Consider the following 14,121-nt stretch of genomic DNA (forward strand, 5'->3'; position numbering starts at 1 on the left):
GCATTTTGCTATAGCGGGAGTGTGTTAGAATGTCAATATTAAGTTTTAAGTAAGTTGCACTTAAAATGCTAATTTATAAAATAGATGCTAATTTTGGATAAAATAAATGCTAATTTTTCCAGCACTTACTCATGGGCCTTGAATTAATCCTTTACCTTCATGTCTCCCTCATCTCATGTTATGGTTGCCACTAAAATGTCATAGTTGTCCTATGCATGACGAGAAGACTTTGCACCAGTTTAGACACGACATTGTGCTATAATCATCAGCAAGCATCATACTTGATATCCCACTACACAGATACACCCCTGACTAGGCAGACCCCTTATCCAAAAACAATTCTGGGTAAGCTGTATTTTGGACTTCAGAACTCTGTTGAGCAACATTTTCAGATTTCCGCATGCAAGATGGCCAAGATGAAGGATGCAGGCCACTCAACTTCCATTACGAATGCTTTGATCGTACATGACGCCTCAAAATGTTCTAACATACAAAACTGTGTTCTGTTCGAGATAATACCACATGACTTCCAACTCGTGTGCAACTAAAAACTCAAACATAATTAAAGCCCCAGCACAGACATCACCTGACTGACAAGAGGTATACTTAGCCAGAAATTTGAAGAGTATATTAAAATTATCTTAGGTAAATTTCCATTTAAAGTACCTATCACCCAAATGATTGAGAAGTGCATTACTTTGTTTGTACGGACATCAAATTCTGAAAGAACGTGAAGCAAATCTTACCCCCTTGTAAATGATAACCTAGGACACTTTCAACAGTTATGGTGGTGTTGATTGGTTAAAGAAATGAACTGAACATTAGCATACAAGTATAGCTTATGTAAGAATGACGTGTTATTTTTCAAATAGTAAAATATATTATTAAAAAAGGAAAAAAAAAATTCAGACATCTTTTATAATATATTAATTAATCTTACAACTGCTATATACACCAAAACAGATGCCTCTGTAACTACAAACAATTTGCCACTAAACACTCTTCTTTGCTTGCTCCAGACTGAGCAAGTGACTTGCGTATTTTTCAGCTTCTGCATATCGCCGCCGCCTCATCTTTGGAGCGATCCAACGTTTGTATGAAAATAAAAATCCTATTATCACCACCATGGCACCACCCATCTGTAGCATAGGTTTTTTCTTTACGGTGTCTATAATTTTTCTCTGTGGTTTTTTCCAGTCCATTGTTAGTTTCCTGAAACAAATTTACAGCGGGTGATCCTGTGAAGTTTGGTAACAATCAACAGAATTTTTTTTGGCAATTTTGTGTCATGTTTTCAATACAAATTAATACAAAATTATATTTTTTTTTCTATTTTTATTAGATTTTTGAACATTCACAATTAAAAGCGATATTAGGGTGACTAGTTAAAAATACACGTGAAATTGCTCTGTAGTACATGTGGCTTGGAGTGAAGGCAACAATTACTCAACTTCACATTCATTTCAATCATGACATTACATTAGATTGCAATATGGATGACTTTCTGTTTACTTTACTGACAAAATTAATTTGCATATTAAGTGCCATTCAGCACAAGTGTCTAAATTATTTGGAAATCTCTGGGGCAGTTCCAGTCCACCTTGCTATAAGACTAATTTGTCCACGAAGCCTTTCAGCATAAAGCAGGAGGGCCATTACATTGTTACGGGTGTGACAGTTGAATTTTTACACGCTTTATATTAGCTTCACCTGTATGTTTGTTTGTATGTTTGTAACCAATTCCTTTGGGTGTGATTTTGACCCACTTTAAACGGCCAGTGAGAGTGGGTTATGATTATTGTGAACAATATACTTTCTTGAAGAGAATATTATCTATATTTGTAAAAATATGGAAAAAAAAACCTGAAATAAGGGCTTTAAATTTTGTTTCTTTTGTTAAATATTGAAACGCAATTACGTCTTTTTTTCATTTTACCAATTAACCAAGAGTGAAACATTATTATAAAACAACATTTTATGAAAATATTTCACGAAACATGGAAAAATTGAGGTTTGATTTTGCTGTGAAACCAACAGCAGATGGGAAATCAAACACCATATGCATAACCTCAATAGCTACACCTGATAAGCAGAATTTTGAAATTCCACTCTAACACCAACCTGCAAATCTACACCAAGCAGTTACAAATACTCCAAACTATGCCAAGGTCAGTAAATCATTAAATAAAAGACATCAAACACGGAAAATATGAATAAGTTTGACAGATGATATATCAAAAAACAAGTTTGGATAGAGAGCAAAACTTACAGTTTAAGGATTTTTACCTGGAAGAAATTGAAATAATTTTTAAAATAAGCTTAAAACAATAATAAATGAAAAATACTAGTATTATTGTGAAAAAAGTGTGGGGTGCTTTGTATCATATTTATCGTACATCGAGCGCCCGATGGTAGAGCAGCCGACATGTCATCGGAAGGCTCTGGGTTCGAATCCCAGTCCGGTCTATCCAAATTTTTCTCACATATTGTATACACTCTCATTGAGCAGGTCCTTTCCTCATCCTTTCTCAATCCTTATCCTTCCCAAAATTCCTGTTATGTAAATGTGGAACGCTTCACGTAATAATTAATCAGTAACTCCCATCCTTTCCTGCTTCACAGCATTAATTTCGTACAGTATGTAAGACTGGTCGATATCACTTGTTTGTTCGTCAATAACCTTACACCATTAAGTCTCACTGTATATATTGATAACGTTAAAATTTTTGAATGGCTTCTAAAATCGAGATTTGACTATCAATACAGCTGTACACATTAATAATTTGTAAAATAATTACAGTTACTTATAGTTATCACGGAATTAATACTAGATTAGAACAAATAACAGTTTAAATTTTAAAAAAAAAAACACGCTTTTATAAATAAGCAAAACTAAAAAGTAATAAATAAATAAGAGTTTTAAAAAACTAAAAAACACGCTTTTATAGTAAATCCAACTAAAAAGTAGAAAATAAATTTTAATAAATTTAATTTAAAAATAGTGTAAAATAAAAAATGTATTTTATTTAAAAAAAGCGTGGGGTGCTTTTTAAGATATTAACAAAATGATAATCCTTCTACTCATATCTGTCAGTAAAATAATTATAACTATTGACACCATGCACCCTGAAGACCCTGGTTCAAATCCCAATACAGCCATCCTGATTTAGGTTTCCCATGAAGGTAATTTTGAAGGAGCACCTCTTTTCTGAAGGGAAAAAAATTCACTGTGCTTCTTATTTACTTTCTGACATGTTTTCCAAACATTATCTAAGAGGGTGTTGTGATACTTAAATTGTTTGCTAGTAGTTTACTGTTTTTACGAGTGGTTAGGCTAGGGTACCTACTGTGATATCATGAGAATGGTTATTTGTGTTAGTTAAGTATAATTAAAATTCTTCAAAATAGTGTGGATGGTGATAATGTTGGCTACGTTAAAATTTTTTTAACATTGTGAAATGGTTGGATACGATCCAGCATTTCAAAATGCAACCAACATAACTTCCTTAATATTTTTATAGGATTTTTAGTGTAGCTAACCTGACATAACAAACTGTCTGCACAATTTCAAAGTATTTTTAATGTAATTAACCTAATCTGACCAAATGTTTACACAATTTCACTATATGTTTTGAGGGCGTACCGGTGTTGAGGTGAGAATATCGGTGGAAATTAATGGGCGCCACCACGTGAGTGGGCACGTGGACCTGGCTGAAAGACTCTAACTCAGGGCGTTACGTGGCCCGTGTGCGGCGAGATATTAGCCCTCCAGATGTTATACGCAGCTCCTGTCCCTAACTAAGCCCGCTCTCAGCGTCGGGCACGCTTCTAATTACCGCAGTGGGCTCTCAGGGCGTCCCACACGCCGCTGACCAGGTTAGGGACCCACGTGGCCCCCCGAACACAAAACACGTAACACAGTTAATTGGCTTTTATTCTACTCACGGTACACGTCCTTACACGATCCTCCACTGATACAACTATAAAACGCCCGAGGCACGAATCAGATTAGGTGAGGAGGCGAACCACGCACGTGGTCGCCTCAAGGTACCGACACGTCCGCCCTCGGCCGGCGGGAGAGAGAGACTGGGCTGAGCTCCTGGCTTGCGGGTGGCAACATGGCGCCCCTTCGCGCCGAACACAATTACCGTTACACTTTGCTGTAGCGTGCCCCGGGTTACTATTAGAAAATACATAAATCCTTTTACAATAATTATTAAATTACTTCCATGTTCAGACAGTCTGTAATAATTACTTATAAGCATAAAACATGGTTCAAATGAGTTGCATGCTAGTTCCTCCGTCGCCCGCTAGGGAGCGTCCTTGTTCGTGCTTGGACTTATTAAATAACAAAAGATCATGAAGTTATTAATTAAAAGACACTCACATGCATAACCATCGTTACACTGTTTTGGGGCGGAAAGAAAAAGGATTACAATATTAATTAATATATTTAGGGGTGCGGCGCACTGCAGCTAAGCGCCCTCTTGCCGGGCTAGCAACACACGCACACACGAGCGGGAGGTTTGAACAGAGATGGTGGTTGGGCGGTGGCATATCGAGCTCAAAGGGGGCCGCAGGCCCGGACGACGTCACTTTAATATAGGTAACCTAACTGCACCACCAGTTCACATTAATTCACAGTACATATATTCATAATATCTATAGTAACCTAAACACTCAAAATGGTAAATTAAAGATAACCTACTTGAATAACTGAAAACAATTATCAAAATAAAATAAAAAATTGTGAAAAATGTTTAATGAAAAAAAAAACATCTTTCCTTCAAACGTACCGCATTAGACTAGTTTCCCAAACTCATTCCTGGCAAATGTTCTTAAGTTTCCAGAACTGTTCTAGAATGCGATACCACACCTTTTTTAATTACGTCACCAAGATGGCATCATGTCATTACCACCCGTACTTTCTTTTGGGACAAGTGTAGGAATACGGGAGGTTTTAGGTGGGAAACAGCGTATTCCATATTTTTAGCTTATATATATTTTTATAAATATTATTTATCAGTATCATTAACTAGAATATATATCCCCCCCCCTCATTCCATATTATGATACCAATAACACATTTTCTTGAAATTGAGGATTTTTTTTAACATTGCCATGTTGATCATACATTTCACATATTTAACTATTTAAATACCAGTATCACCAAATATAGTATACCAGGTAGAACTGTACTCTACTTCACGATACCAAGAAAAAAATTGTTCTACATTTTTATCACATTCAAAGATTTAAATACTGGTATCGCCAATTAAAGTACACCGGGTGGGGCTGAACTCTACATCATGATACCAAAAAAAAAATTCTGGTAAATATGTAGTTTAGCGGTATCTGCGAAAAAAAAGTTTAAAATCCGAAAATACTTTTATTATATGCTCTTTCACTTCCTCTTTTCATTAAACCCGACGGAGATAAGAAATTCCAAATACTTTAGGAGATATCGAATTTTTTAATTTTCATAGTTGGGCTATATTTGTTAAAAAAAAAAAAAAAATTCGAAAATACTTTTATTCTATGCTCTTTAACTTCCTCTTTTCATTAAACCCGGCAGAGATAAGAAATTCCAAATACTTTAGGAGATATAAATTTTTTTAATTTTCATCACAATACCTGTGCATTCATGCAGCTTTTAACATTGTTTCTTGTTTACGAGTATGAATTTTTTTTTCGCGACGTAGGTGAACGACTACATCATTTTCTATTAATGGCAAAGGAATTGTACCCGCCTCTAACTTAGGTGAGTTTTTAACGTTTCAAATTTTTATGTTTTATTTGTTATTTGGATATTGTTGCGCAAGTAATAAGTAAAAAAAATATTACGTGAGTTCCTACTGTTCATCCTTTGTCCCGGTTTGTTTGGTCAGGTCAGTTACATTATAAATACTTTAAAACTAAACAACCATTAAAATTAATTCACATTATTTTTAATGTCCGCTTAGTTTGAAAGTATTTATAATGTAACTGACCTGACCTAATCGACCATTTTAATTAATAAGGCATTCACGAACACACAGGAAAATAAAAAAATTTCGGCGGTCGAATGATAGCACAGGTCTTGTATTGCAAAATAAGTACGGCTATTTTTGGAATTTGTTATCTCCGCCGGGTTTAATGAAAAGAGGAAGTGAAAGATCATATAATAAAAGTATTTTTGGATATTTAACATTTTTTTTCCCCGCAAATACCGCTAAACTACATATTTACCAAAATTCTAAATTTTTAAAAATTTAACAATTTAAATACCTACCATTATCGCCAATTAGAGTACACCAGGTGGGGTTGTGCTCTAATTTGTGAAACCAAAAAATAATTTTTTCTCCATTTTTTTTTTAGACATTCAATAATTTAAATACCAGTATCGCCAATTAGAGTACACCAAGTGGGGTTGTGCTTTACTTCATGAAACCAAAAAATAATTTTTTCTCAATTTTTTTTAGACATTCAACAATAAAAATACCATTATCACCAAATATAGAATAGGTGAGACTGACTACCAAGAAAAAACTTTTTCTACATTACTTTTCTACGGTAAATATGTAGTTGAGCGGGATTTGCGGGGAAAAAATGTTAAAAATCCCAAAATACTTTTATTATATGCTCTTTACCTTCCTCTTTTCATTAAAAGCGGCGGAGATAAGAAATTCCAAATACTTTATGAGATATTGACGTTCTTATATTGCTATACAAAACCTGTGTAATCGTTTGACCGACGCAATTTTTTTTATTGCCATGTGTTTGTGAATGCCTTACTAATGAAAATGGTCGATTAGGTCAGGTCAGTTACATTATAAATACTTTGAAACTAAGCGTACATTAAAACTAAAGAACCATTGAAATTAATTCATATTATTTTTAAAGTATTTATAATGTAACTGACCTGACATAACAAACCGGGACAAAGGATGAACAGTAACAACTTACGTAAAATTTTTTTTGTTACTTATTACTTGCACAACAATATAAACCAAATAACAAATAAGACTTTAAAATTAGAAACGTTAAAAACTCACTTAAGTTGGAGGCGTAATTAAACACAGTTTTAAACAATTAACTAAATAATCACGTATTGGTTCATTTGAATTCTGGCCTATCACGAACAATCACGTGACATCATTATCCAATAAAAAAAATAGATATTCGTAAACAAGAAACAATGGACCATGCCACATGAATTCACTGGTATTATGATGAAATTTTAAAAATTCGATATCTCCTAAAGTACTTGGAATTTCTTATCTCCGCCGCTTTTAATGAAAAGAGGAAGTTGAAGAGCATAAAATAAAGGCATTTTCGGATTTTAAACATTTTTTTTCGCAAATACCGCTGAACTACATATGATGATATTTCAAAATTCAATATCTCCTAAAGTATTTTGAATTTCTTACCTCCGCCACTTTTAATGAAAAGAGGAGGTAAATCTGAATTGTACGGATTAGCGCCAAAAAAAATCGTACAAATATGAAATAACATTCATTATATGCTATCTTACGTCCTCTTTTCAGAACCGCCTGCGGAGATAAAAAATTCCAATTACTTTTGGAGATATCGAATTTTTTAATATTCATTTTTTGACGATTTTTTTAAAAAAAAATTTTAAAAATCCGAAAATACCTTTATTCTGTGCTATTTAACTTCCTCTTTTCATTAAACCCGGCGGAGATCAGAAATTCCAAATACTTTAGGAGATATGGAATTTTTTAATTTTCATGATGTGCACTGATGCGGCGTTGAACTGGAAGCCTACAATTCACACATCCTTCTGGACATACCCGAATACTCACGTTGGCAAGCCTTCTTTTCTTAAAATTAGCAAGAAGTAATTAAAAATACTTTAAAACACTGTGGATGGTTGGTTATATTAGGTAAGTATAGCTACATTAAAAAAACTGTAAAATCATTTTATGGTTGCTTAGCAAATAACTTTTTAATATGTAGCTATCCAGCGCTAGGAAACCGTTTACATGATTTCACAGTATTTTTAATGTAGCTATCCTAACCAAATCAACCATCCACAATGTTTTGAAGTATTTATAATGTAGCTAACATAACCTAATTGACCATTAGTTTTCATGAGTTGCATATTTATTTCATAGGCGTGCCTACAGGGGGGGCCAGGTGGGCCATGGCCCCCCCTAATGTAATCACTCAGATCAGCATTTTCTCTAATGCATTCGTTAATATTCGTATATTCCTGGCACTGTGGCACACAAACTTTGTTACAGTGTTGCAGCTAGCTAATTAACAATATTGTTAAACATTTTATTGTTCTGGAAATACAGCCGCCTTAGTTTATTTAAAACATGAGGTCCCTTAGAATGGTCAAGCAAAAAAAAATATTTTAAGAGGTTTGTTAAAGTTCTGTTGTCTGAATTGCTGTGTTTGCATTCACTAAAAAGAAGTTCATTTCAAGGTAGATCTGGACCAAGCTATTGGAAATTCGAGGGGGGGAAAATGTGTAAGTAACCTTTAAACATTGTCTATAAAAAACATATTTTAAAGATTGTTAAAATTATACAGATATAAATATTAACTAGTAAACATATCTCGTTGATACTGCACAAAAATATAAACAAGTCAATGAGTGAATGTATTTAGGCTATTTCACATTCTAAATTCAGCTTCTGATTTAAAAATTTAGCAGGGCCCCACCTAATGGAAATTTCTGGGCACACCTATGATTTATTTACAATAAACAAAAAAAAACTGAAGATGCACGATCGGGCGTTTGCCTCTCGTCTGTTGAAACAAGGCTTGCCAACGTGAGTATTCGGGTATGTCCAGAAAGATGAGTGAATCGTAGGCTTCCCGCGTTCACCATTGTTGCTTGTTTACAAGTATGATTTTTTTTTTTCGCGACGTAGTTGAACGACTACATCACGTAAAATGAAAATTACGTGAGTTCCTACTGTTCATCCTTTTTCCCGGTTTGTTATGTCAGGTCAGCTACATTATAAATACTTAAAAACTAAACAACCATTAAAATTTATTTTTATTATTTTTAATGTCCGTTCAGTTTCAAAGTATTTATACTGTAGCTGACCTGACCTAATCTACCTTTGTCCCGTTTTGTTAGGTCAGGTCAGTTACATTATAAATACTTAAATCTATACAAGTAAAATTAATTGATATTAGGTATTTTTAATTTCCGTTTATTTTGAAGTATTTATCATGTAACTAACCTTACCTAATGGAAAATTTCTGTTATTTAGGCATTCACGCACACACGGCAAAATATAAAATGGCGTCTGTTGAATGATTACATAGGGCTTGTATTGCAAAATAAGAACGGCGATATCTCCAAAATTAATTGGAATTTTTAATCTCCGCAGGCGGCTTTGAAAAGAGGACGTAAAAGAGCATATAATGAAAGTTATTTCATATTTGTACGATTTTTTTTGGCGCTAATCCGTACAATACAGATTTAAGTACCGTATTTTTAATTACTTCTTGCTAATTTTAAGAAAAGAAGGCTTGCCAACGTGAGTATTCGGGTATGTCCAGAAAGATGTGTGAATCGTAGGCTTCCCGCTCAACGCCGCAGCAGTGCACAAAAGGAAATTAAAAAATTCAATATCTCCTAAAGTATTTGGAATTTCTGATCTCCGCCGGGTTTAATGAAAAGAGGAAGTTAAAGAGCACAGAATAAAGGTATTTTCGGATTTTTAAATTTTTTTTAAAAAAAATCGCCAAAAAATGAATATTAAAAAATTTGATATCTCCAAAAGTAATTGGAATTTTTTATCTCCGCAGGCGGTTCTGAAAAGAGGACGTAAGATAGCATATAATGAAAGTTATTTCATATTTGTACGATTTTTTTTTGGCGCTAATCCGTACAATACAGATTTACCAAAAATACTTTAAAACATTGTATATGGTTGGTTACATTAGGTAAGTATAGCTACATTAAAAAAACTGTAAAATCATTTTATGGTTGCTTAGCAAATAACATTTTAATATGTAGCTATCCAGCACTAGGAAACCGTTTACATGATTTCACAGTATTTTTAATGTAGCTATCCTAACCAAATCAACCATCCACAATGTTTTGAAGTATTTATAATGTAGCTAACAACCTAATTGACCATTAGTTTTCATGAGTTGCATATTTATTTACAATAAACAAAAAAAAACAAAAAACCGAAGATGCACGATCGGGCGTTTGCCTCTCGTCTGTTGAAAGGCTTGCCAACGTGAGTATTCGGGTATGTCCAGAAGGATGAGTGAATCGTAGGCTTCCCGCGTTTCACCATTGTTGCTTGTTTACAAGAATGATTTTTTTTTTCTTTTTCGCGACGTAGTTGAACGACTACATCACGTAAAAAGAAAATTACGTGAGTTCCTACTGTTCATCCTTTTTCCCGGTTTGTTAGGTCAGGTCAGCTACATTATAAATACTTTAAAACTAAACAACCATTAAAATTAATTTTTATTATTTTTAATGACCGTTCAGTTTCAAAGTATTTATACTGTAGCTGACCTGACCTAATCTACCTTTGTCCCGTTTTGTTAGGTCAGGTCAGTTACATTATAAATACTTAAAACTATACAAGTAAAATTAATTGATATTATTATTAATTTCCGTTTATTTTGAAGTATTTATCATGTAACTAACCTTACTTAATGGAAAATTTCTGTTATTTAGGCATTCACGCACGATTACATTGGGCTTGTATTGCAAAATAAGAACGGCGATATCTCCAAAAGTAATTGGAATTTTTAATCTCCGCAGGCAGTTTTGAAAATAGGACGTAAAAGAGCATATAATGAAAGTTATTTCATATTTGTACGATTTTTTTTGGCGCTAATCCGTACAATACAGATTTACCCAAATAACTTATTACTTATAAATAACTCCTAGTTTTCAAAAACAAAATTTGTCAGTTAATTCACTTACATTTATAAATATCACTTTTTTCAACCATTCCCCTATTGGGTAACTACTCTAGGAAATTACTCGTGAGTAGCTATTCTAGACAATTAATCTCCTTCCAAATATCTATTATAGACATATAATTGGACAATTACTAATCAGTGACATTTTAACGTAGCTACGTACCTACAGAAAACACCAATCACTTATCGGATTCAGTATTCTCTTGATAATCAGAATCAATAGCCCGTTTTATCAATAATGGTTTCCATATGTATGCACCACCAAAAACTCCCAATATGATTGCAAGCATTATTTCCTTTCTTCCGAGTCCTCTCGGCCGCCTGATGCGCATTTCTTAACACTTAAGGCAATACAATAATTATAACTTAATGAGTGCCGTATATTCTTAAGTTTATAATTTTCAATTATCAATTTGAAAAGACTTGACGTCCTAGGGGTTATTCACTCACTTTTCTGGATATTATTAGTTTTGTTAGGCAATAACAATGGTTTTAAAAAATAAGTACCTATATGCAGAGATACAACAACAAAACCGAAGATGACGGCAACCTTTTTTAATCGGTTTATGTTAGACATGCCATAAAAAAAATCAGACGCGTTCTTATTGTTATGCTTTAACAAAATGATGTTGAAGCATGGATCACGGTCATATAGATAGATCTGACACCATACCTTTATTCTCCGTCGGCTTAGTAAAGCTCGTAGCAGCCTTCAAACTAATGGCGCTAGTAGTATATGAGCCTATTATTAAATTGGTCTTAATTGAGAGTTTCCTAAATGAGTGGGTATATTGTTTTAAACTTTGTTTCGTTTTAAATGTCGCGTAAAATTTAGGAGTTTTAATTTATCTGGGTGCTTTGTAGGGATTTAATGTAAATGGGGCGGAGCTCTACAGATACATAAGAAGAGTGAAGGGTGAGGAGGGAATAGGGGTTCTCAGAGGAGGAGGGGGGCAGGAATATACAGAGGACAGGGAAAAGGCAGACTTACTGCAGGAGCAATATCTGGCAGTATTTACAAAGGGGGAGGCATGGGAGGGTAAAGAGGACGACAGTTTAATGGGCAGGAAGGCCTTTGAGCTGCGACTGACAGATGTAATTAAGGTGATCAGGAGGTTGAAAGGGAGAAAGGCAGCTGGGCCAGATGGTATAGGGAATAGTCATTTGAAGTTGGGTGATAGGGAGATTGGGAAGTACCTGTTGGAGGTTTTCAAGCAGTCTCTGAAGGAGGGGAAACTACCAATGGAATGGAAGGAGGCAGTGGTAGTTCCCATCTACAAGGGGGGAAATGATAAGGCGGAGCCAGGAAGTTACAGGCCGGTCAGTTTGACGTCCTGTGTAGGAAAAGTGATGGAGAGGTTGGTAGGAAGGTACGTAAAGGGGGAAATGGAAGATCTGGGGTGGGTGGATAACAGGCAGCATGGATTCAGGATGGGGTTCTCATGCGAGACCCAGATGGCTGGGCTGTTGGAAGACCTGGTGGAAGCGGTGGACGGGGGGAAGCAGATAGATGCAATCTTTATAGATTTTGAAAAGGCGTTTGATAAGGTCCCCCATAGGAGGTTAATGGAAAAGTTTGAGTTGCTGGTGAGGGATGGAAGGGTGGTAAACTGGGTGGGTGATTTCCTGAGGAATAGAAGACAAAGAGTGAGAGTGGGTGAGGAAAGCTCCGAGGAGGGGGAAGTGACGTCGGGGGTGCCACAGGGGAGTGTGCTGGGGCCTCTGTTGTTCACAATTATGATAAACGATCTGGGGGAGGGCATGAAAGCCAGATGGAGGCTATTTGCAGATGACTGTGTAGTGTATGAGGTTGTGGGGGAAGGGGGATGTTTAACAGAGGACTTGATAAGGTTGGAGCAATGGACGGAGAAAAATGGAATGACCTTGAATGTTGGTAAGACAAAAGTTGTCAGATTTACAAAGAGGAGGAAAGTCACACGAAATGTATATTACTGGAAGGGGCAGGAGATAAGAGAGGCAGCAGGATATAAGTACCTGGGGGTGACACTGAAAAATGACCTAGGATGGGCGGAGCACATAGAGGGGGTGGTCAGGAGGGGAAGGCAGGCGCTGGGGTTGCTTGGTAGGACCCTGCAGGGAGCTGGGAGGAGGACAAAGGAGAAGGCATACTCCACATTGGTCAGGCCAATGTTGGAGTATGCGGCGGCGGTCTGGGACCCCTACCTGGTGACTGAGGTGAAGGAGCTGGAAGGGGTGCAGCGCAGAGCGGCTAGGTGGGTGATGGGAATGTGGAGAAGGAGGGAGGGGCAGGATGGGAAACTGCATAGCCCAACGGAAATGATTAAGGAGTTGGGGTGGGAAACGTTACAGAGGAGAAGAAGAGTGGAAAGGTTGGTCAGGATGTTCAAGGTGCTGAAGGGGGAAGGGGGATGGGGGCAATTGGGAAGCAAAGTACATAGAGGGGAGTACAGAGGACGAAGAGACCACAGATGTAAGCTCCAGAGGGTGTGGAGGCGGACAGAGAGAGGGCGGAACACCTTCCTGGTGAGGACGGGGAGGGAGTGGAATGGGCTGGGGGAGGAAATGGTGGAGGTCAGGGATGGGAGGGAGCTGAGGAGAAAGCTGATGGAGGGGGGGGGGAGAGGGGAGTGAGTGGGAGTTCTTGCCACCGGGTGAAAGCCCAATTGCAGGTTAAGTAATAATAATAATGTATAGAGGTAACTTTTCAGTCATTTCAGTCAAATTTGGAGTGTTGAAAATGTGGATCTTAAACATACTGGAATCTACCATAAGAAAGCAGGCTTTAAACGTTAAAGTGCGTATTGAAATCGTAATATTCATTTGCAATATATTTTAATCTTCAAGCAAGTGGCATTCTTTCAAATGTGATTTATAATACAGTAATTCTTGTCACGTCCGCCATTTTGTTTTTGGCCTTGGCTAAAGTGACACCCTCAGCCCTGGGGGCACCACGAACACTACCCGGTCTTTGGCCCACAAGGGGTAGTGTCACCACCTGCCCACAGATGGTAGAGGGCTGGCAGCTGGCAATAGTTATTAAGTGAACTTAATAACTCACCTATGAACGTGGCAAGAGAAATTGGAATATTATTGCTACTTCCTTCCACAAGAGTCTAGCAGCAGCAAAGCTACTTCCTGCAACTGGCTGCAAATGCCGATGCTTTCCGAAGTTGGCCGATCGGGAGCGCCTACCCCCTGGAAGTTTTTTATTTTTACGCGCGC

At 36.4% G+C, this 14,121-nt stretch overlaps 1 long non-coding RNA gene across 1 annotated transcript; it reads right to left on the minus strand.

The window, feature by feature from the left end:
- Positions 1-904: 904 nt before the first annotated feature.
- On the minus strand, positions 905-11,570 carry LOC134542391 (uncharacterized). Its single transcript, XR_010076793.1, has 2 exons — positions 11,081-11,570; positions 905-1,212 (listed from the first exon to the last, which is right to left on the minus strand). It is a non-coding gene; the product is annotated as an uncharacterized LOC134542391 (long non-coding RNA).
- Between the last annotated feature and the right edge of the window lie 2,551 nt (positions 11,571-14,121).

The sequence above is a fragment of the Bacillus rossius genome, assembly GCF_032445375.1.
Source record: "Bacillus rossius redtenbacheri isolate Brsri chromosome 4 unlocalized genomic scaffold, Brsri_v3 Brsri_v3_scf4_2, whole genome shotgun sequence".
Lineage (NCBI taxonomy): Eukaryota > Metazoa > Arthropoda > Insecta > Phasmatodea > Bacillidae > Bacillus > Bacillus rossius.